A 20,706-nucleotide genomic window follows, 5' to 3' on the forward strand; every position below is an offset into this window, starting at 1 on the left:
ACTATGAACACGGAGGTGCACATATCCCTCTGAGTCAGTGCTTTTATATCTTTTGGGTATATGCCTAGGAGTGGAATTGCTGGGTCGTGTGGCATTTCCATTGTTATTTGTTTAAGGAGTCTCCATCCTGAGTTCACCAGTTTGCATCCCACCAGCAGTGCAGTAGACTTCCCCTCTCTCCACATCCTCTCCAACAGTTATCTTCTCTTGTTTGACTGATGGAGCCTGTTCTCACAGGTGTGAGATGGCATCTCAAAGTGGTTGTGATTTGCACGTCTCTGATGATGGGTGAACTGGAGCATTTCCCCCTGTGTCTGTGGGCCATGTGTATCTCTTCTTTAGAGAGCCACCTACTCATATATCCTGACCACGTTTTATTGTGTTCATTTTGTTGAGGTTTCATCCTACCTTTCTCAATTTCTCTCTATATATATCCAAAATAAAATTAAAATGACCACTAACTAGTAGGGTAACAAAGGGAAAATAAATATTTAAAGAATTTATTTAAAAACACCACTAGCAGCCTTTGAGTCATCATTCATGCAGACACCAAGTCCTGGTGGTAATCGTGGTAAAAATAAATAAATAAATGCCTTCAGAGAAAATCCTGGAGACTTTGCACTAAAATCATTATTCCTACTATGCAGGAAGATCTCACTTAATAACATGCAGGATGCTGGGTGGGTCTGAGCCCTTCTCCGTGTGAGGGTGATGGTGGGCTGCAGTCCCTGCCCCTGGCCTGCCCCTTGGGCCCAGAGCAGAGTCCCCAATGCCCTTCGTGTGGGTCACACACCCGACTCTTGGTCATCCTCACCCGGTGACAACCTTTCCCTCCATCCACAGCCTGCAGTGACCACACCAGCAGGGCCCAGGACAGAAGCATATCCATAGCCAGGCATGCGCAGTGCTGGAAGACTTGAGCCCAGAGAAGAGGCTTCAGACAGGTAGGCAGACAGGCTTCTCCTGCCCAGGAGAGCCCACCTGGCTCTGTCCAGTTTGCAGATGTGGCAGTGCTAATTCATGTGCTTGAACTGATGTCTCCTTTGTATCCTGCCTGTGAACAACCAGACCAGCGAGGTCAGTGAACCTGCCGGAACCTTGCGGGGACTGCTGTTTTCCCTGAAGTGACCCCAGGAAGGCAGGGCCTCAGTCTGCTGGGGGAGGAAGCCGCTGGGCCATGTGGCAGATGGGCACTGAGATGTTGTGGAAAGCAGAAAGCTTAGTCCTTGAGGAAAGAAGCTGCTGGCAACAGGTTCCTTTTTGGTGGCAGGAGCACTGAGCTGGATGGTTGAGGACTGAGGTGGATTTGGGCAGTTGAGCAAGAACGGCCTTTGAGAGTCGCAGGCAGCAGAGCAGGAAACTGGAGGGTGTGAGAAGAGACAACTGACGTCCCCAGGGCAGTGTGAAGGGGTGGGCTGAAAGGGGGTTCCGGTGGGGTTGTCCTTGTGCCTGTGCAGTGGCTCAGCGGTAAGGGCCCTGGGCTTGCCTTTGTGACACTGAACTTGAGTGCATGAGGTCTTGGTTTCTGTGCCAGCACTGCTGGTGTGAGAGATGAGTGGTGCTCTCTCCCTGTCCTATAAAATACGGGGGGGGGGGGGAATGGCATCTGGGAATGGTGCGTTCATAGTCCAGGCACCAAGCCCCAGCTTGCTTAAAAAATTAAAAATAGGGTACAGGCAGTGGTGCACTGGGTTAAGCACACATATAACCATGTGTAAGAATCTGGGTTTGAGACCCACTCCTCACCTGGATAGAGAAAGTTTCATGAGCGATGAAGATATTTTTCTCTCTCCCTTTCTATCTACCCTTCTCTTTCAGTTTCAATCTGTCCTCTCAAATAAACAAAAAACAGAAAAAATTAGTTGCAAGGAACCATGGATTCCTAGTGTTGGCAGGGAGCCCAGCGATAACCCTGGTAGCAAAAAAATAAATAAAAAGAATAAATTAAAAATAAAATAAAAATGTTTAGGCTCAATTTGTGGCATATATATTAGACATCTTGTAGTTTTCACCACATTTACAGTCACATGTGGAACACTTCAGTTCTGTCATATTGTGACAATGTTGTGACCTCAGGTTTTCTGTAATGAGAGAGTTGATAGACGTCAGACTAGATGATTTGCTTGATGCTGCTTTGCCAAGATTTATGTGGAATTTTGGAACATTATGACATATAGAAAATGTTTACTTGACGTTGCTGATATAATCTCTAGTTCTTTCCTAATGAAAAACAAAAGAATTCCGGGGCCAGGTAGTGGTGTTCCTGATTGAGTGCACATGTTATGATGTGGAAGGATCCAGGTTCAAGGCTCCAGTCTCCACCTGCAGAGGGAAAGCTTTGTGAGTGGTGAAGCAGTGTGGCAGGTGTCTCTCTTCCTATCACACTTCACTCTCAATTTCTGACTCTTTCTATCCAGTAAATAAAGATTATAATTAAAAAATTTAAAAAAGACAATTCCTTCCAACAGTTTGCTTTATAGCATGTAGCAGCTCCCTATCATTCATAGAGAAAAATAGAGGAGAATTAGAAATTCCTGTAAGCTCACTGATAACTTTTCTTGGGTCTTACTTAGAAACATTGCTCAGCTCTGCCTGATAGTTTAAACATGTAAGTAGAGTTTTCCTTCATCAGTCTTCGGTGCATATAATTTAACTCTGATCTAAATTGCATAGAGTAGAAATAAGAAGATGTGAAGTCTAATCATTTAGTAATCACAATGGCATTTTTGGTGCAGAGGAATAGGGAGTGGTGTCAGGAAATACTAGCACCACACAAGCACTAAGGATTGCCAACTGACTACCCTGATACACAGCGTACTCTCTGCTGGTCTTTTAGGCTCATATTCTTCTTTTTATTTTATATTTTAAATAAATATTTATTTGTTCCCTTTTGTTGCCCTTTTTGTTTTATTGTTGTCCTTATTGATGCCGTTTGTTGTTGGATAGGACAGAGTGAAATGGCGACAGAAGCAGAAGACAGAGGGGGAGAGAAAAGATAGACACCTGCAGACCTGCTTCACCTCTTTTGAAGCGACTCCAAGGATCCTTACACTGGTTCTTGTGCTTTGCGCCATGTGTGCTTAACCTGCTGTGCCACTGCCCAGTTCCCTTAGGCTCATATTCTAAGAGAACAGGTACATTGACTTGATCCACCTCAGGTTTCCTGAAACACTCTAGTCAACTTTAAAAAGAGTCCAATTTTGTTTTGTGGGCTGGGTGTTGTGCAGTGGTAGAGTACAGGACTTGTGAGTATGAGATTCTAAATTAGATTCTAACACCATATGAATCAGATTAATGCAGTGATCCTCTTTTCTTAAATGAATTAAAAATACAATTATTAATTAGAAATTGAGTTTATCTGTTTGTAGGAATAATTATACCCATCAAAAGTGCTAAATTGTCATATTCCTCTGTTTTAAGCTCCCTTATTTATGACAGTACATGAAAAATCAGATATTTATTAAATTGCATGCCTAAGCTAGAAATTGACTTGTGAGAATTTCCCTATAAGCTTAATGGCATTGGGTTCAGTCTTCATGGGTTAAAAAGGCAGTATGGTGAAACTAGGTATCTGCATCAGCATCTTAATGTGTTCTTACTCCTGGAAACAGCTAGAGAACTAGAAAGTTTGTGCTGCTTTCACCACCAAACCTACTCAAACCTGCCCTTTGTGTGTGTTCAGGTTTAATGTATTTCACATGCATTAACCTCTTTACATATTAGTGTCACATTGTAGTATAGTAACAACCCCTTTCTTTTTTTGTTTGTTTCTTTTTTTAATATTTATTTTTATTATTCCCTTTTGTTGCCCTTGTTGTTTTATTGTTGTAGTTATTATTGATGTTGTTGTTGTTGGATAGGAAAGAGAGAAATGGAGAGAGAAGGAGAGAAAGATAGACACTTGCAGACCTGCTTCACCGCTTGTGAAGCTATTCCTCTGCAGGTGGGGAGCTGGGGGCTCAAGCCAGGATCCTTACACAGGTCCTTGCGCTTTGCGCCAAGTGCGCTTAACCCGCTGCGCTACTGGCCGACTCCCAACAACCCCTTTCTTTGTCTGAAAGTTATTTTATCTACAAAATCTTACTTCTTTACTTAATAACTGTCTATCCATCTAGCTGGTGTTATAAAGTAACTTGAACATGTGGAGTGTTTTATTATGTCACTTCTTTATCAGTAATGCTACTACTAAGACAAAGTAAGTGTGGATCACTTGTTTAAAATATCCCCCTGGAAGTTGGGCAGTAGCACAGAGGGTTAAGCTCAGGTGGCGCAAGGCACAAATACCAGTGTAAGGATCCTGGTTCAAGCCCTGGGCTTCCCACCTGCAGGGGAGTAGCTTCACAGGCAGTGAAGCAGGTTTGCAGGTGTCTCTTTCTCTCTCCTCCTCTCTGTCTTCCCCTCCTATCTCCATTTCTATCCAGCAATGGCTACAACAATAACTATTAAAAAAAACATCTAGGGCAACAAAGGAATAAATAAATAAGTAAATAAATAAATAAAATATCCCTCTGAGCTTTCCTATAGAGGTTGCTTAGAGACAGAACAGAAGATTTTGCCAAAGGCTACTTCTAGGTGGGATCTTCCTGGGCGGAGGTCTACCCCTAGACACCTCGGCATTATAGTGGACTAAGCTGTTTGAAGTGCTGTGTCCAGGTGTGTCATGTTCTGAAAGGGAAGGACTGTCACCTCTCAGTGTGGATAAATCTTCTCAGTTTTCTTCTATTGTGATAGTAAGATTTTTTTTGGAAATATTGAGGTGAAAACATAATAAAACCGACCTATGACAAACCCACAGTTAGTATGGTGGAAGAGAAGTCACACACTCACCATTTGCAGATAGTATGATAGTATTCATAGAAAAACCTAAAGAATCCAGCAGTAAGCTCTTGGAAATTATCAAGTAATATAGTAAGATGTCAGGCTACAAAATTAACATATAAAAGTCAGTGGCATACCTCTATGGAAACACTAAATTAACAGAAGAAGAAATCAATCCCTTTTACTATAGCAGTAAGAACAATAAAATATGTAGGAATAAACCTAACAAAGGAAGTGAAAGATTTGTATACTTAAAATTATGAGTCACTATTCAAGGAAGTAGAAAAATAATAGGAAGAATTAGCATCATCAAAATGAATATGTTATCCAGGACCAAGTACAATTTATTTTTATTTTTAAAAGTTTTTTATAATCTTTATTACTGCATAGAGACAGAGAGAAATTGAGAGGGGAGGGGGATGTAGAGAGGGAGACAGAGACAGAGAGACACCCTCAGCCATGTTTTACCACCTGTGAAGCTTGCTCCCTGCAGGTGGGTGCCAGGAGCTTGAACCTGTGTCCTTGTGCACTGTAATGTGTGCTCTCAACTGGCTGTGCCATCACCCTGCTGTTCATTTTTAATACTTTGAGGAACTTCCATTTGCTTTATCTAGAGCCTGGACCAGTTTACATATCTCTGCATAAGGGATCCTTTTTTTTTCATACCCTCACCAATAACTGCTGTTTCTGGTCTTTTTGATGTTGGGGATTTGGTAGTGTGATTTTACTTATTTATTAAATTTATTTTAATAAATAAGTGGAGATATGAAGAGAAAGATATGAAGAGAAAGACTGCTCAGGTCTGGCTTATGAAGGTGATAAGGAAATGAAACTTAGACCTTGAATCCTCAAAATATCAGTCTTTTTTATAACCATTATGCCCTCTCCCCTATTCAAGATTTTTAAAAATAGTAATTAAATGAAAAAAGTGATCTATTTCTGATTTTATTTTACATGTGTTAAGGATAAGAATAATGAAGCTATAGAAATTTCCTTAGGTGATGTTAATTATTTTAAATGAAAAATATCATTTGACCTAAAAAATAATTGAGATGTAGTTGTAGTCTTACTTTGTTTGATTTATAGTACCCTTCATTCTCATTATTTGCCCGAGATAGCTCAGATTCAAAATGAAGTATCTTATGCCTTATAAGTTACATACAGACATGCACAAAAACCCACAGTTACCTATAAGATGTATGTAAATTTTCTACCATAAGAAAAATCAAAATAATTGTGGAGTTTGGGGCTGTTGGGTTGGGTTATCTTCTGCCTTATAAGTTACATACACACATGCACAAAAATCCATAGATACCTATAAGATGTATGTGAATTTATCACCTTATGAAAAATCAAAATAATTGTGGAATTTGGGGCTGTTGGCTATTTGGCTGTTGGCCAAGACTAAGGTTGTTCAGTTTAGGAAATTTTTCCCCCAGTGCTAAGAGAGGAGTTGCCGCTGGAGGGCACTTAGCACTTTTTTTTTTATTGTTTGACAATTAAAAAAATATCAGAGTCTAGTTTCCTTGCCTTTCTTTTAAAGAGAAAACATTTTTCCCCCTCCTCCGGAGTTATTGCTGGGCTTGGTGCTTGCACCATGAATCCACCACTCCTGGAGGCCATTTTTTTCCCACTTTTTTGTTGTCCTTGTTGTTGTTGCCTCATTGTGGTTATTATTATTACCATTGTTGATGTTGTTCATTGTTGGACAGGAAAGAGAAATGGAGAGAGGAGGGGAAGACAGAAAGGGGGACTCCCCTGCAGATGGGGAGCCGGGGGCTCGAACTGGGATCTTTATGCTGGTCCTTGCACTTTGCGCCACCTGTGCTTAACCCACTGCACCACCACCCGACCCCCAGAGAGAAGACATTTTACCAACAGTACAGATACAGTTATCTTCTCATTCAACTGCATGAGTTTGACCTCAGGTTATTTACCACTTTTGTCTCTAGTCTTTGCAGTCCATAGAACTCAGCTCTTCTAAACACGCCCCACCCCCGGGAGCCCCAGTGATTTCACCTACAGGTTATTTAGGAAACCGGAGTCTATGTATCTGCTGCTTTCTGACTTGAACTGCCTTGTCTTTAGCACTCAGATAATTAATAAAGGAATGCTGCCTCAGGTGTTACTGTGCGTCTGGTTTTGAGAGGCTTCCTTGTGCCCGTATGAATGAGATACTCTTTCTAGAGAGCTTACACAACAAGATTTCTTTCACTGCCCACGATGACATCTTTGGATTGCTCCGAAATCTTTCCTGCATCCTAAAATTGTCTATTTCTCCCACCTTGAATATATGTGGATATATATATATCCAGGGTTATTGCTGGGGCTCGGTGCCTGCGCTATGAATCCACTGCTTCTGGAAACCATTTCCCCCATTTTTGCTGCCTTTGTTGATGCCCTTGTTGTTGGTATTTTTATTGTTGCCATTGCTATTGTTGTTGCTGCTGCACAGGACAGAGAGAAATCAAGAAAGGAGGGGAAGATAGGGGGAGAGAAAGACAGATACCTGAAGACCTACTTCCCTGACTGTGAAGCAACTCCCCTATAAGTGGGGAGCTGGGGGCTTGAACTGGGGTCCTTACGCAGGTCCTTGCGTTTCATACCATGTGTGCTTAACCCACTGCACTGCTACCGCCTAGCTCTCTATTTTCTAGTTTTAAGGTCTTCCTTGCAAGTATATGGGTATGCTTACATGCTGTTTTTACAATGAGTGGTAATTTTAGGAATATACAATGTCTCATCTTAAAATACATTTTCAATTTAAAACTCATCCCTGGAGATGATTAATACGTGTATTTATATACTATTTGCATTTATGTTTCGTTTGTCTCTTACATTTTTTGCCTCCAGTGTTGTTGCTGGGGCTCAGTGCCTGCACCATGGATCCACTGCTCCTGCAGGCATTTTTTCTGTTATTAGACAGGACAGAGAGAAATTGAGAGAGCAGGGGGAAATAGAGAGGAAGAGAGAAAGATAGACACCTGCAGACTAGCTTTGCTGATTGTGAAGTGAAGTGACCCCCCCCTGCAGGAGGGGAGCCAGGGGCTTGAACTGGGAACCTTGTGCAGGTCCTTGCACTTTGTACTATGTGCGCTTAAGCTGGTGAAGCACCGCCTGGCCTGGCCTTTACTCTTTAACTAATATTAAAGTATGGTTTTCATTATGATTGCCACTGTCCAGTCAGTAAGGTGGTCCTGACTTTAATCTTGTGATACAGCTATTATCACTATCATTCAAATTAACAGTTGAAATTGCAGCACGAGATATGTTTTTAACCAATCAGACACTGAAGAAATGTGACCACTAGCTAATTACAGATTGTGTTCATGTAATTGGCAGAGCTGCTCTTGCTGACACTGAAGTTGATTTCACTCAACTCTTAGACTTTCTGTAGATTCTGACTTAGAAAGGTACATCAAAACTCTGGTGACTGGTATGTGCCAAATAGGTATTCATAGGCTTATTAATATTTTCTCTGTAGTGTAAAGCCACCTGTATTCTAAGGCTCATTGGATCAGTCAGTCAGATGTGTACCATACTGGTAGGACCTGAAGGTTCACAAATGAGTAGGAGCACAGCACAGCGTCTGCTTGATGACTTAGCTTCCTACCCACCGCAGCATGTCCTGCTTAAGAAAGGCAACTCCCCAACCTGCAACATCCTGCTGACCAGGCAGAAGGGAAGATAACCAAAAGTCGCAACCCCTACCCCCCTGCTTCCTCCTGCTATGGCTTGGGAACACTTTTTTTAAACTAAACTAACACGATGCTTGTCATGTAGCCCCCCTGCCCTAAACCCTATATAATCTCAATAGAAACTATAGAGGGGGTCAAGCATTTCTGACCACCACTGCGTGGTGGCTCAGTGTGTTCGTCCCTGTAGCCAGCTAATAAAGACTCTGTTGATTTTACATCGCTCTGGTCTCTTGGTAATTTCTGTAGATTACCGGACCCTAACACACGGAGGGCGCCTAGTGGGGTGCCGCGGAGGTGCGACGGTCCCTCCTCGGCCCTGTGAGCCCAGTAGCCGGGAGACCCATGGAGGGGCTGACCAGCAAGAGGGCTACATGCTGACTGGTACTCGGGTTCTGGCGCTGGAGGGGCAGTCGCGGTGGTGGTGGTGGTGGCGGTGGCGGTGGCGGAGGCAGCACATTGCATCCCCCCAACCTCCCTGGTCAATTCCCTGTGGTGACGCTCTCTGGGACCCGCGAGAAAGGAGAGGTGTGGGGTCGCTGGTGTAGGGTGGCCTGGGCTGCAGCTGCTGTGGTGGGGGGAAGGCGTGCGCCAGCAGGGGGTGGCTGATGCCCTGCTCTCCAAGTGCCAGCTAGCGCGCCAGGCTTTCTTAGGGGTGGTTGCTAATTGAGGCGCTACCAGGCGCAGGATTTTATAACCAAGCATTTTGTAACAAAAGCAAATTAATATGTAAAATATGATAGATTCCTTGTGCAGGCACCAATACCCAGAAATAACCCTGGTGAGGAAAACAAAACACAGAACGTAAAAATAAATAAATAAATAAATAAATAAACAATGATGTTGAGAGAAAAAAGTTAAAAGAATCTGGAGGAGCTGGGCGGTAGTGCAGCAGGTTAAACGCAGGTGGCACGAAGCACAAGGACCGGCCTAAGGATCCCTGTTCGAGCCCCAGGTTCCCCACCTGCAGGGGAGTCCTTCACAGATGGTGAAGCAGGTCTGCAGGTGTCTATCTTTATCCCCACCCCCGCTGTCTTCCCCTCCTCTGTCCATTTCTCTCTGTCCTTTTTAACAATGACGACATCAATAATTACAGTAATAACTGCAACAATAAAAATGAACCAGGGCAAAAAAGGGAAAATAAAAAACATACATATTTTTAAAAAGCACATTTAAAGAATCTTGGAATTCTTAGAATCTTGGAAATCTTAGAAAGTTGGGCGGTAGCCCAGTGGGTTTAGCACACATGGCACAAAGCACAAGGACTGGCCTAAGGATCCCGTTTTGAGCCCCCAACTCCCCACCTACAGTGGAGTTGCTTCACGGGCTGTGAAATAGGTCTGCAGGTGTCTATCTTTCTCTCCCCTCTCTGTCTTTCCCTCCTCTCTCTATTTCTCTGTCCTATCCAACAAGGGCAACAATAACAACAACAATAGTAAATACAACAATTAAACAAGGGCAACAAAAGGGAATAAATATTTTTTAAAAAGAAGTTAAAAGAATCTTTAAATCTGTAGCAAACAGGTAAACAGTAACAATTCAGTGTACATATCCTTGTAGACACTATATGGAAGCCAATGTGCAGACATCAGAGGAAACAACACTGCTGTTTGGGGATGGTCTAGATGTGAATTGATATAGTCCCAGAATGAAAAAAATGTTTCTGGACTGAGGTTAGTAGTCTTTCTTAGTTACGTAGCCTTTCCTGTCTTTGTACACATTTGAGAATATTAATAATAGGGTCAGTTATTATTAAGAACTTGAAACAACAAGGGCAACAAAAGGATAAATGAATAAATAAAAATTTAATAGAAGAATTTGAAGGCATCTTGTAAATAATTAACAAGTGTTATACATATATGTATATATATATAAGATTTATATAAATATAAAGCAAATTCAGGGCCTGGCGGTAGTGCAGTGGATTATGTGTACACAGTACAAGGAGCAAAGACTGGCCTAAGGATCCTGGTTGGAACCCCTGGATCCCCACCTGTGGGGGGGTCACTTCACAAGTGGTGAAGCAGGACTGTAGGTGTTGCTCTCCTTTTCAGTCTCTGTCTTCCTGTCCTCTCCGTTTCTCTCTGTCCTATCCAACAGCAATAGCAATGGCAACAATAACCACAGCAGTAACAACTAGGACAAAAGAATGGGAAATAATGACCTCCAGGAGCAGTGGACTGTAGTGCAGGCACCAAGCCCCAGCTATAAGCCTGGAGGCAAAAAGAAGAAATCTTTTGTCCATTCTCCCAGAGGGATAAGGATTAGGGGACCTTCCAGTGGAGGGGAGTGTATAGGGAACTCTGGTTACTGGAATTGTATGGGATTGTACTCCTCTTATCCCACAATCTTCTTAATCATTATTAAATCACTAATTTAAAGAAAGCAAGAGAAAAAAATCTATAAAAACACAGAAGCACACTATCTGCTAGCTACCTTCTTAGTAACTTTCTGAAGCTCCACATTCATTCTGTATTATTTTTAGAAAAGAGTTTAGCTTAGCTAGCTTAACAAAAATACTAAAGAAAACATGTTCTCTATACACTTGGTGAGGGAGGAACATTGCTTGTTTTTTTTTTCCTATTTTTATTAGTGATTTAATAATGGGTTTAATTGTTTTGTTGTTATTGTTGAGTCATATGATTGATTTATTGTCATTTGTGATCAGTCTCTTGTCAGTTTTGTGACATCCAGGTATCTTCTCCCAATTTCCGGGTTACCTTTGTGTGTGTGTGTGTGTGTGTGTGTGTGTGTGTGTGTATGTTTGTGTGAAGTTTTCTTTTAATGTGAAGAAGCTGTTAAATTTGATATAGTCCCAGTAATTTAACCTTATTTTAGTTTTGCTTACCCATAGTGTGATGAGTCTCCATATAGAGCCTGATGTTAAATTGTGGATGTGTTTCACCAATGTTTTCTTCTCTATATTTTTTAGTCTCAGTTCTAACAACAAGGTCTTTGGTCCATTTTGAGTTAATTTGGCATATGGTGTTAAAGGCTGGTGCAGATTCATTTTTCTGCAATTGACTACCCAGTATCAGCTATTGAAGAGGCCTTCTTTTCCCCCACTGAAAAGGTTTTAGTCCTTTATTAGTACACACATAGGGGTTTATTTATGGAATTTCAATTTTGTTTTGTTGGTCTATAAATTGGTTTTGTTACAGTGCTATAACTTTTTAATTGCTATTGTTTTGTAGCAGCAATGGAAGTCAGGAATGTTATGTATGCATTGTTTGGTTTTTGCTAGACTGCTATGGTGCTGACTCCCCTCTGGACATCTTTAATAAAATATTTTCAATAAATGTGAAAACACATACTTTGGGATTCATAGTGTGATTATTAATACATGATTTTTAGTTTCTATACTTAGCATATTTAAGATTAAAGTAGATTTTTAAATTAATTCAACTATAAATAAGTAAATGTTTATATGGCAAATTTAGTAAAAATGTAAAACCAAGGTCTCTTTTGCAGTCTTCTCCTTGGGAAACAGAAGATGGCTTGTCATTTTTTTTTTATTTAAGACCTTTATTAACAGATGCTTGCAGCTTGTTGCCTTTTTTTTTTTTTGAAAAAAATCAAGTTGTAAACTTTTATTACAAATTCAAAATGAGGTTCTTAAAAATCTCAACTTGACCAGATATGAAACAATTTAAAAACCTTTAAAGGTGTATTGAGAAAAACCAGGCCTTTTTAAAAAAAATATATATGTTTGACATTACCAAAAAGAGACATCTTTAGGTAAAAATAATAAAAACCCCCTTGCTGCATAGATAATGCAGATAGTTCTGGTTATCTGGTCAAGGGGCAAAAAGCAAGCACTTAAGGTTTTCAGCTCATTCCTGTTGTTGAAACCATATCTGCTCCTTACATTGACCATTTTACTGTTCCCATAACCTTCATTGCCTTGATCTTCTTGTCCCTGCCAGCAGGCGCCACCGATATGAGGCTGCCTGGGCAGCCGCTCCCTGTGCCACTACCCGTGGCACCAGGCTTGGTGTCGGTGGTGCTGAGGGTGGGGGCGGCCTGCGGCTGCTGGGTCTAGGCCACTCTGCTCATGGTTGCCATGATGGTGACTGGGGCCAGCTGCTGCAGCTGCAGCTCCTCCCAGGGTGTGATGGTAACTAGGAGGCGGTGGCGCTGGGGCTGCTCAGGGCTCTCTGGGGTCCGCTCTCAGCTTGTCATTTTTAAACCAGGTTCTAGTAGGAATGAACATGTCTGGCTCCACTCAGAAACATTTATTTTTAATATTTACTATGGTTTTCAATTTCCCATCCTTTCCCATCCAAGTTCAGATCATTAGCAAATCTTAGCAAAGATCTTGTTTAATATTTTGGCATCTATGTTCATCAGAGATATTGGTCTGTAGTTTTCCTTTTTTGTTCTGTCCCTATCAGCTTTTGGTATCAGGGTGATGTTGGCTTCATAGAAGGTGGAAGGGACTATACCTGTTTCTTCAATCTTATGGAAAAGCTTAAGAAGTATGGGTACTAACTGTTTCCTGAAAGTTTTAAGGAGAATGTTGTTTAGTTTCCAACTTCTGTGACTTTTAATAATCTTCGGTTTGTTGTTAAATGTTAGTTTTACTCCACTGTGGTCTGAAAGATACATGGCATGATTTTGATGCTCTTGAATTTATTGATGCTGTCTTTGTGGCCTAATATGTGGTCTATCCTTGAGTATGTATTATGTGGATTTGAAAAGAAGGTGTATGCCAGTTTTTTGGGGTGAAGGACTCTGAAAATGTCCAAGAGGTCTAGTCTGTCTATCTCTTCATTCAATTCTCTTGTATCTTTGTTGGTTCACTGCTTTGTTGATCTAAGTGTGAGAGTGGGGTATTGAAGTCTCCCACTATTACTATATTATTATTGATGTATTATTGAAATTCTTTCAGTAAGCGCTTGACGTATTTAGATGGCCCCTCACAGGGTGCATAGATGTTAATAATTGTTATGTCTTCTTGGCTGATTGATCCTCTAATCATTATGTAATGTCCTTGCCTATCTTTTCTTACTTTTTTAACCTAAAATCTATAGTGTCTGAGATGAGAATGGCTGTTCCTGCCCTTTTTTGCGGTCTGTTAGCCTGTATGATAGTTTTCCATCCTTTCACTTTAAGTCTGTGTTTATCTTGTTGTGACAGATGCTATTCTTGCAAGCAGCATATGGTTGGGTTATGCTTTCTGATCCATCCCCCCACTCTGTGCCTTTTGATGGGTGAGTTTAAACCATTGACATTTATTGATATTATGGATTTAATGTATTGTAGTGCCAATGTTCAAATAAAAATTTTTGTTTGCTCTGATATATTGCAAGTATTTATAGTGATGTTCTTGTTTATAAGAGGTCTTTTAGAACCTCTTTCAGGGCCGGCTTGGTGATGGTTGCCTCCTTTAACTGTTGTTTGTCTAAGAAGGTTTTGATCCCTCCATCTAGTTTGAATGAAAGTCTAGCAGGATATATTATCCTTGGTTGAAACCCTTTTTCATTCAGGGCTCGATAGATATCTTGCCATTCTCTTCTGGCTTTTAGAGTTTTATTGGAGAAATCTGCAGATAATCTTATGGCATTTCCCCTGTATGTGACTTTTTGTTTCTCTCTTGCAGCCTTTAGGATCCTTTGTTTATCCTTACTTATTCTCATAGTGACTATGATGTGTCTTAGTGTCTTCAGGTCTGGGTTGTATCTGTTTGGAACTCTCTGGGCCTCTTGAATCTCGATGTCCTTTCTGTTATTCAGGTCTGGGAAGTTTTCTTCTATTATTTCCTCTAGAATGTTTGCTTCCCCTTCCTCTCTTTCTTCCTCTGGCAGGCCAATTAAATGAATGTTACTTCTTTTGAGATCATCCCATATGTCTCCGTTGTTGTTTCCAGTGTCTCTCAGTCTCTTTTTGAGCTATTTCACCTCTTTCTTAGTTTTCTCTAACTTATCCTCTGTCTGACTAATTCTGTTTTCTGCTTCTGTTAGTCTGCTTTCCCTTGCCTCAGCTTCTTTCTTCATTAGAGCTATTTGAGGTTTCAGTTCTCTAATTTCCTCAAGAGTATCAGTATTTTCCTTGGGGGTCTCAACTTGTTTTCCTAATAGTGCCATTCCTTTCCTCCAAAGTTGTTTTCATTTCTGTCATTAATAAGTTTATTATTGCTTGTATCCTTTTCTTATCTATGGTTACTTCTGGCTGATTTGTAGTTTCTTCTGGGCTCTTGTCTTCATTCATTGGAGTAGCAGTTTTATTTGTTTTTGATCTACCCATTTTTAATGTGTTTCTTTTTTTATGCTCTGTTATTCCTCTTTTGTTGTGTCTTCAGTACAATTAACACTGTACTAAATACCTTTATGACAATTGCACTCACCAACCTCAGGAATTACAATAGCAACTGTAGCAAGTATTGAAGCAGTTTAATCACTACCAGTTAGCCAAACAATATCTCTAGTCTGTGAAAAAATAGTAACCAAATCCCAGTGAAGAAGAAAGAGTAAAAAAAAAAGGGATAGCAAGAATAGACAGTTATGCAAATCTACTATCCACTGTATATTCTAGGGGTAACAAGAGGGGAAAGGGAACTAGAGCAGAGATAGACACATAGAGAGTCCACTCTGAGTCAGAATTCTTCCCCAAAATAATTCACAAATTCATAAAGGCAAAGAAGAAGGAAGGAAGAAGTGTATGACAAGATAAAAAAGAAACGAGAGAGAAAAGATAAAAAAAAGCTGTAATTAAAGAGCAGTTAAAGGAAAGTTTTTTTTGATTATTTTTAATTTAATTTTTTTAATTAGCTAGGAGGAGGAAGGCGAGAGTCTGTAGAGGAGGTAGGAGTAATGAGACAAGTTCCTCCCACAATAGATAAGATGCCCACTACCCTAGAAATGAAAGATACCCTAAGAGTTAATTCTGATCAACCTAAAGGGGGGGAAGATATATGCCTTTACATAATATTAATAATAAAATAGAGCAGGGTAAAAAAAAACACCCTGTCCCAGATTACCTCAAACCTCGTGAGCAGAGGTAGCTGATTGTTAAGATAGAAGAAGAAAAAAAAATAAAAAAAACCTTAGGACTAGACAAGGATAGCTGGGATAGACAATTATACAAATCTATTATCCACTGTATATTCTAGGGGTAGCTAAAAGAGGAAGGGAAGTTGATCAGAGATACTCATAGTGAGAGTCCACTCTGAGTCAGATTTCATCCCAAAAATAATTCCCAAACGTGTATCAGTGAATTCAGTGAAAGCACACTGTTTGGTGATGTGGGGGATGGGGCCTGTGGCTTTGGAAGCCACAAAAAAAAAGAGAGAGAGAGAGAAAAGAAAAAGACAAGAAAAAGAACAGTAATAAAAGAGCAGTTAAAGGAAATAGTTTTTTATTTGTTTATTTTTTATTATTTAATTAGCTATGCAGGGGGGGGGCTACTTAGAAAGAAAAAAGGCCAGAGGTTTTAGAAGGGAATAGACTTAGAATGAATGGTACTTCCTGGTGGGACAGGAATGTTGGTAAAGAAAGAAGCTCAGCAGAGGAGCCTGCTAGGAGGTGGTCCCCTGGGATTGGTTATGGGGGGGGTGAGGGGGAGGACGTTCGCTTTGGGAATAATAATTTAAAAGAAAAAATTTTTTTTCCTTTTTTTCTACTCTATGTTTAACCCAAATTAAGTTATAGTCACCTCCTTGGTGTCACCGCTAGGACCCCTTATTGACTGGCGTACTGAAGGCAGAAAATCCTACCATTTCCAGACAATGTGGTCAGAGCTCAAGCCACTAGCAGCTTCTCAGTCCACCATGTTCCGGGAACCCCGCTATTCTTTTTTAAAGTTTTATTTATAAAATGGAAACATTGACAAGGCCATAGGAAAAGAGGGGTACAATTCCCACCACCAGAACTCTTCATGCCATCCCCTCCTGAAAGCTTTCTTATTCTTTATCCTTCTGGGTGTATGGACTTAGGGACATTATGGTGTGCAGAATGTAGAAAGTCTGGCTTCTGTAACTGCTTCCATGCTGAACATGGGTGTTTACAGGTGGATCCATACTCTCAGCCTGTCTTTCTCTTTCCCTAGTTGGGCAGAGCTCTGGGAAAGTGTGGCTCCAGGACACATTGGTGGAGTCGTCTGACCAGGGAAGTCCGGTAGGCATCTTGGTAGCATCTGAAACCTGGTGGCTGAAAAAAGAGTTAATATATAAAGCCAAACAAATTGTTGACCCATCATGAACCTAAAGGCTGGAATAATGCAGATGAAGATTTGGGGTCTCCATTTTGAAGATAGCTAGTAGGCCTATTTTAGTTGTATTCCAAAGGGATATATATTCCAATGGGATATTATATTCCAAAGGGATATATATTCCAAAGGGATATTATATTCCAAGGGATATATATTCCAAAGGGACATTATATTCCTACTGCTTTGTCCTCCTCTCACGCAGTCTCATCCTAGAGGTAGCAGGGATGGGTCTGGGCAAAGCCCTATTTCTTTTTCTGGCTCTGAGATTTTGAACTTTACATCCTGTCTCTAGATTTTATTCAAAATTAAGTCTGTCTCTAAACCCTAACACCATCACACACAAAATGAGTTAAGTTAGATTCTTAAAATTTATTTTGGATTTGAGTCCCCACCACACCTGCAGAGGAAAAGATTTCTGTATGGTGAAGCAGTGCTGCAGGTTTCTCTCTCTCTCTCTTTCTCTCTCTCTCTCTTCTCCCTCTTTACTTCCCATTTCCTTTTTGATTTCTTCTGTTACTATTCAATAAACAAAGATAATAAAAATATTTTTATTTTTTAATTTTTAAAATATTTATTTTCCCTTTTGTTACCCTTGTTGTTTTATTGTTGTAGTTATTATTGTTCTTATTGATGTCCTTGTAGTTGGATAGGACAGAGAGAAATGGAGAGTGGAGGGGAAGACAGAGGGGGAGAGAAAGATAGGCAGTGAAGCAGGTTCGCAGGTGTCTATCTTTCTCTCACCCTGTCTTCCATTCTTCTTCCCTTTGTCCCAGCTGCATCCACAGCAGCACCATGGAGCCCTGAGGCCCGCGCCCTGAGACCCTGTCGCCCCCTGTCACATTGAGTAGCATAGCATCACATCACCCCCAGGCAGCATTGAGCGATGTGGCATTGTGTCGCACCCATAGGCCCCAGCGCTGGGGCCTGGGCCCTGCGCCCTGAGCGCCCAGCAAGAACTGTGCGGAGGCCCCGTGTGGAAGTACTGCTGGGGACTCCCCAAGGTGCTGTGCCAGACAGCAGCCAGTGGCCAGGTCCATAGTGTTGGAGCCCATCTAGTGAGATTCCTCCAATTCCAAGTAAGTGGCCCCTGGTTCCTGTGCCCTTGAAGGCTGGGTTGTTTTGCCCGCCTGGGAAGGTGCTGGGTGGGGTGAGGGGCGAAGTCGGGGTACAGCCGCAGAGGGGCCAGCGCCCCCGGACCCAGTACCCCGGCATAGGCGCACCCCTTAGAGGTGGCTGCGCACCCCCCCAAACATCCAGCACCTAGCGGCCTTGAGCAGGGCGCTCCCCGAGATGGAGCCATGCACACCCCCGGCAGGGGCACACCCAGGGGAGGTGTCCGCTAGCCCCCAGACCCCGCACCCCTGGCAGGGACAACCTGGAAGTGTGGCTGCGCGCCCCCAGATCTGCTGCTTTTGGCTTCCGTGAGTGAGAGCGTAGGGACCCCGCCGGAGAGTCTGGGCAGCAGGCCTTCCCTTTCCTTCCTGTCGGGAGAGGGGTCCTAGGTCCCTGGGCCTCACCCAGCGTGTCAGTGCTGGTGGCTCCAAGTGCCCCGAGGGTGAGGACCCACCAGCGAAGCTGGAGTCCAGGCAGTGCGCCTCCCGCCCACCCCAAACGCCCTGGCAGGAGGGGACCCCGGAACCCACCGACCTGGCTTCAGGAGCAGCCAGGCCCAGAAAACTTTCCGTGTGTCCGCCCACCTGAAATGTGCACCCGCTGTCCTTCTTGGTGTGGCCCACAACGAGGTCCTCGGGGACGGCTGTTTGGAATCCTGAACTTCGAGTTTGGTCTGGGGCAACATGGCGAGCCAAGCTCCCAAATTAGGGTGAAGGAGGCTGGGGCACGAGGTGTGGGTCCAGGTTGGGGGTCTCCTCGCACTACTAGAACTGGAGTGTTTTCTCTGCCTCTGCCTCTCTCAGAAGAGACATGAATTTCAGAGGGGTGCCCCAAGCCAGCTGGCTCCAACCCTTGTTGAGCCCTGGGCCCGGGCTGTGGATTGGGTCTGGGCTGAAGGTCTGGCACTTTGCAACCTGCTGGTCCTGGAGGGCACTGCCAACACCCACCCCCAACCCCCCTCGTCCTGGTGGCCTGGGCCTGGCCGTGTGTGGTGGGGGGTGGGCAGGGGTCGCCTGGGGTTCTTGTGTCTGTGGGGACAGTCCTGGGGAGACTGCAGTCTGCCTACTCACACAATGGGGCAGCCAGGATGCTGGCAGGTGGGAGCTGCACTAGGAGCCCCACAGAGCCAGGCAGCAGCCGATCTTGGAGCTGGGTAGGAACCGGGCAGGAACCGCGGTTTTTTTTTAAAAAAGGAAATTAAAAAAAGGAAAAATGTTATTTATTAATACAAAAAAGAGAAGCAGAGCATGACTATGGCACATGCAATGCTGGGGATTGAATTCAGGACTTAATTCTTACAGAGCCATTGCCCTAGCCATTCTGCAATTCTAAAGTATAAATAGGTTATTTTATTTTTGTTGTTGTTGTTGTCACCAAGGTCTCATTGTCTCCCTTTCTTTTTTTCTTGTCAATTCTTTTCCACTCTTTTTTATTTTTATTTTATTTATTTTTCCATTTTGTTGCCCTTGTTGCTTAACATTGTGTGGTGATTAATGTCCTTGTTGTTGGATAGGACAGAGAGAAATGAAGAGAAGAGGGGAAGACATAGAGGGGGAGAGAAAGACAGACACCTGCAGACCTGCTTCACCACCTGTGAAGGGACTCCCGGGCAGGTGGGGAGCCAGGGGCTAGAACCGCGATCTTTCCTCCGGTCCTTGAGCTTTGCGCCATGTGCCCTTAACCCGCTGTGCCACTGCCTGACTCCAACTGTCTCCATCTCTTAACACTTTTTAAATAAGATTATAATATAGTCCTAGCTTCCGTAGTACATATACTAAAATTGGCATGATACATAAAAGATTAGCATGGCCCCTGCTCAAGGATTACACACAGATTCATGAGGCATACCATATTTTTTCAAAAAAAGGATTATAAAATATATGTACACACATATAAATAATTATAATCTTTTAAAGAGCCAGTTAATGCAACCTGGGAGGCGGTTCAGTGGCAAGAGATCTGGATTTGTATGTGTGGGATCCCAGGTCTGTCTGAACTCTGGTTCTACATATGCTGAAGCTCTTTTAAAAGATTTATTAATCAGTGAGGGAGAAAGGGAGGAGAGAGAGAGAGAGAGAGAGAGAGAGAGGAAAAACACTATAGCATCAGTCTGGAACATGTGATGCTGGAGGTAGAATTCAGGACCTCATGCTTGAGTCCAAAACTCCAACCACTCTGCCAGCCTCCAGGACTGCAGATTGGCTTTTTTGAATAAAATCATAGTAATATTGTTCTCTTAACTGTAAATCTTTTAAATAATACAAAGTCTTTTTAAAATTTTTTCTCAAATAGTGTGTCTGGGGATCAATCCCACCCAGAACCTTGCACCTGCATGGGACAGCTGAGAGGCCTCCCTGCCAGTCTCCATTCTGTATCCTTTAAGAGAGGGAGACATGCAAAGCACTGCTCCTCTATGCAAGGAGTCCCGCCCATTGCCTGCCTGTGTTTTCACTTGCAGTGTGGAGGATCAGACCCCCAGCCACATGCTATGCTATGTTTTCTTTTTAAGAAACAGACAACCTGCGCCTAGATTTAGGCGGGTAACTGGACTCAACAGTAGGCCAGGCCCATTAAAATCCAAATTCAACAAATTTAGAACCAAGGCAAAGGAAAGAACAGTCACTATAATTTTTTTAAGACACTGGGTAGCTTCTTTGCATTGGTCTCTCTATATAAACATGTTATTTTCAACATCTCTGTATTGATGATTGAAGTGGGTCAAGCTTACTTAGTTCTCCTTGAGACAGACAACGTGTGTATCTACATTTGGGTCACAATACCCTGCTGTATGTTGATCTTTGAAAGTAAATGAATGTGCTGGGGTGGGATTGGGAGGCAGAACTTGGAGAAAGAATCATCCTCATCAATAGGT

General features: G+C 42.4%; 1 non-coding gene across 1 annotated transcript; it reads left to right on the plus strand.

Moving 5' to 3' along the window:
* The first annotated feature begins 19,584 nt into the window (after positions 1-19,584).
* LOC132536132 (U6 spliceosomal RNA) lies at positions 19,585-19,691 on the plus strand. The gene has a single exon (XR_009547803.1). It is a non-coding gene; the product is annotated as a U6 spliceosomal RNA (small nuclear RNA).
* Positions 19,692-20,706: the final 1,015 nt, after the last annotated feature.

This window comes from Erinaceus europaeus (assembly GCF_950295315.1).
Source record: "Erinaceus europaeus chromosome 6 unlocalized genomic scaffold, mEriEur2.1 SUPER_6_unloc_12, whole genome shotgun sequence".
Classification (NCBI taxonomy): Eukaryota; Metazoa; Chordata; class Mammalia; order Eulipotyphla; family Erinaceidae; genus Erinaceus; species Erinaceus europaeus.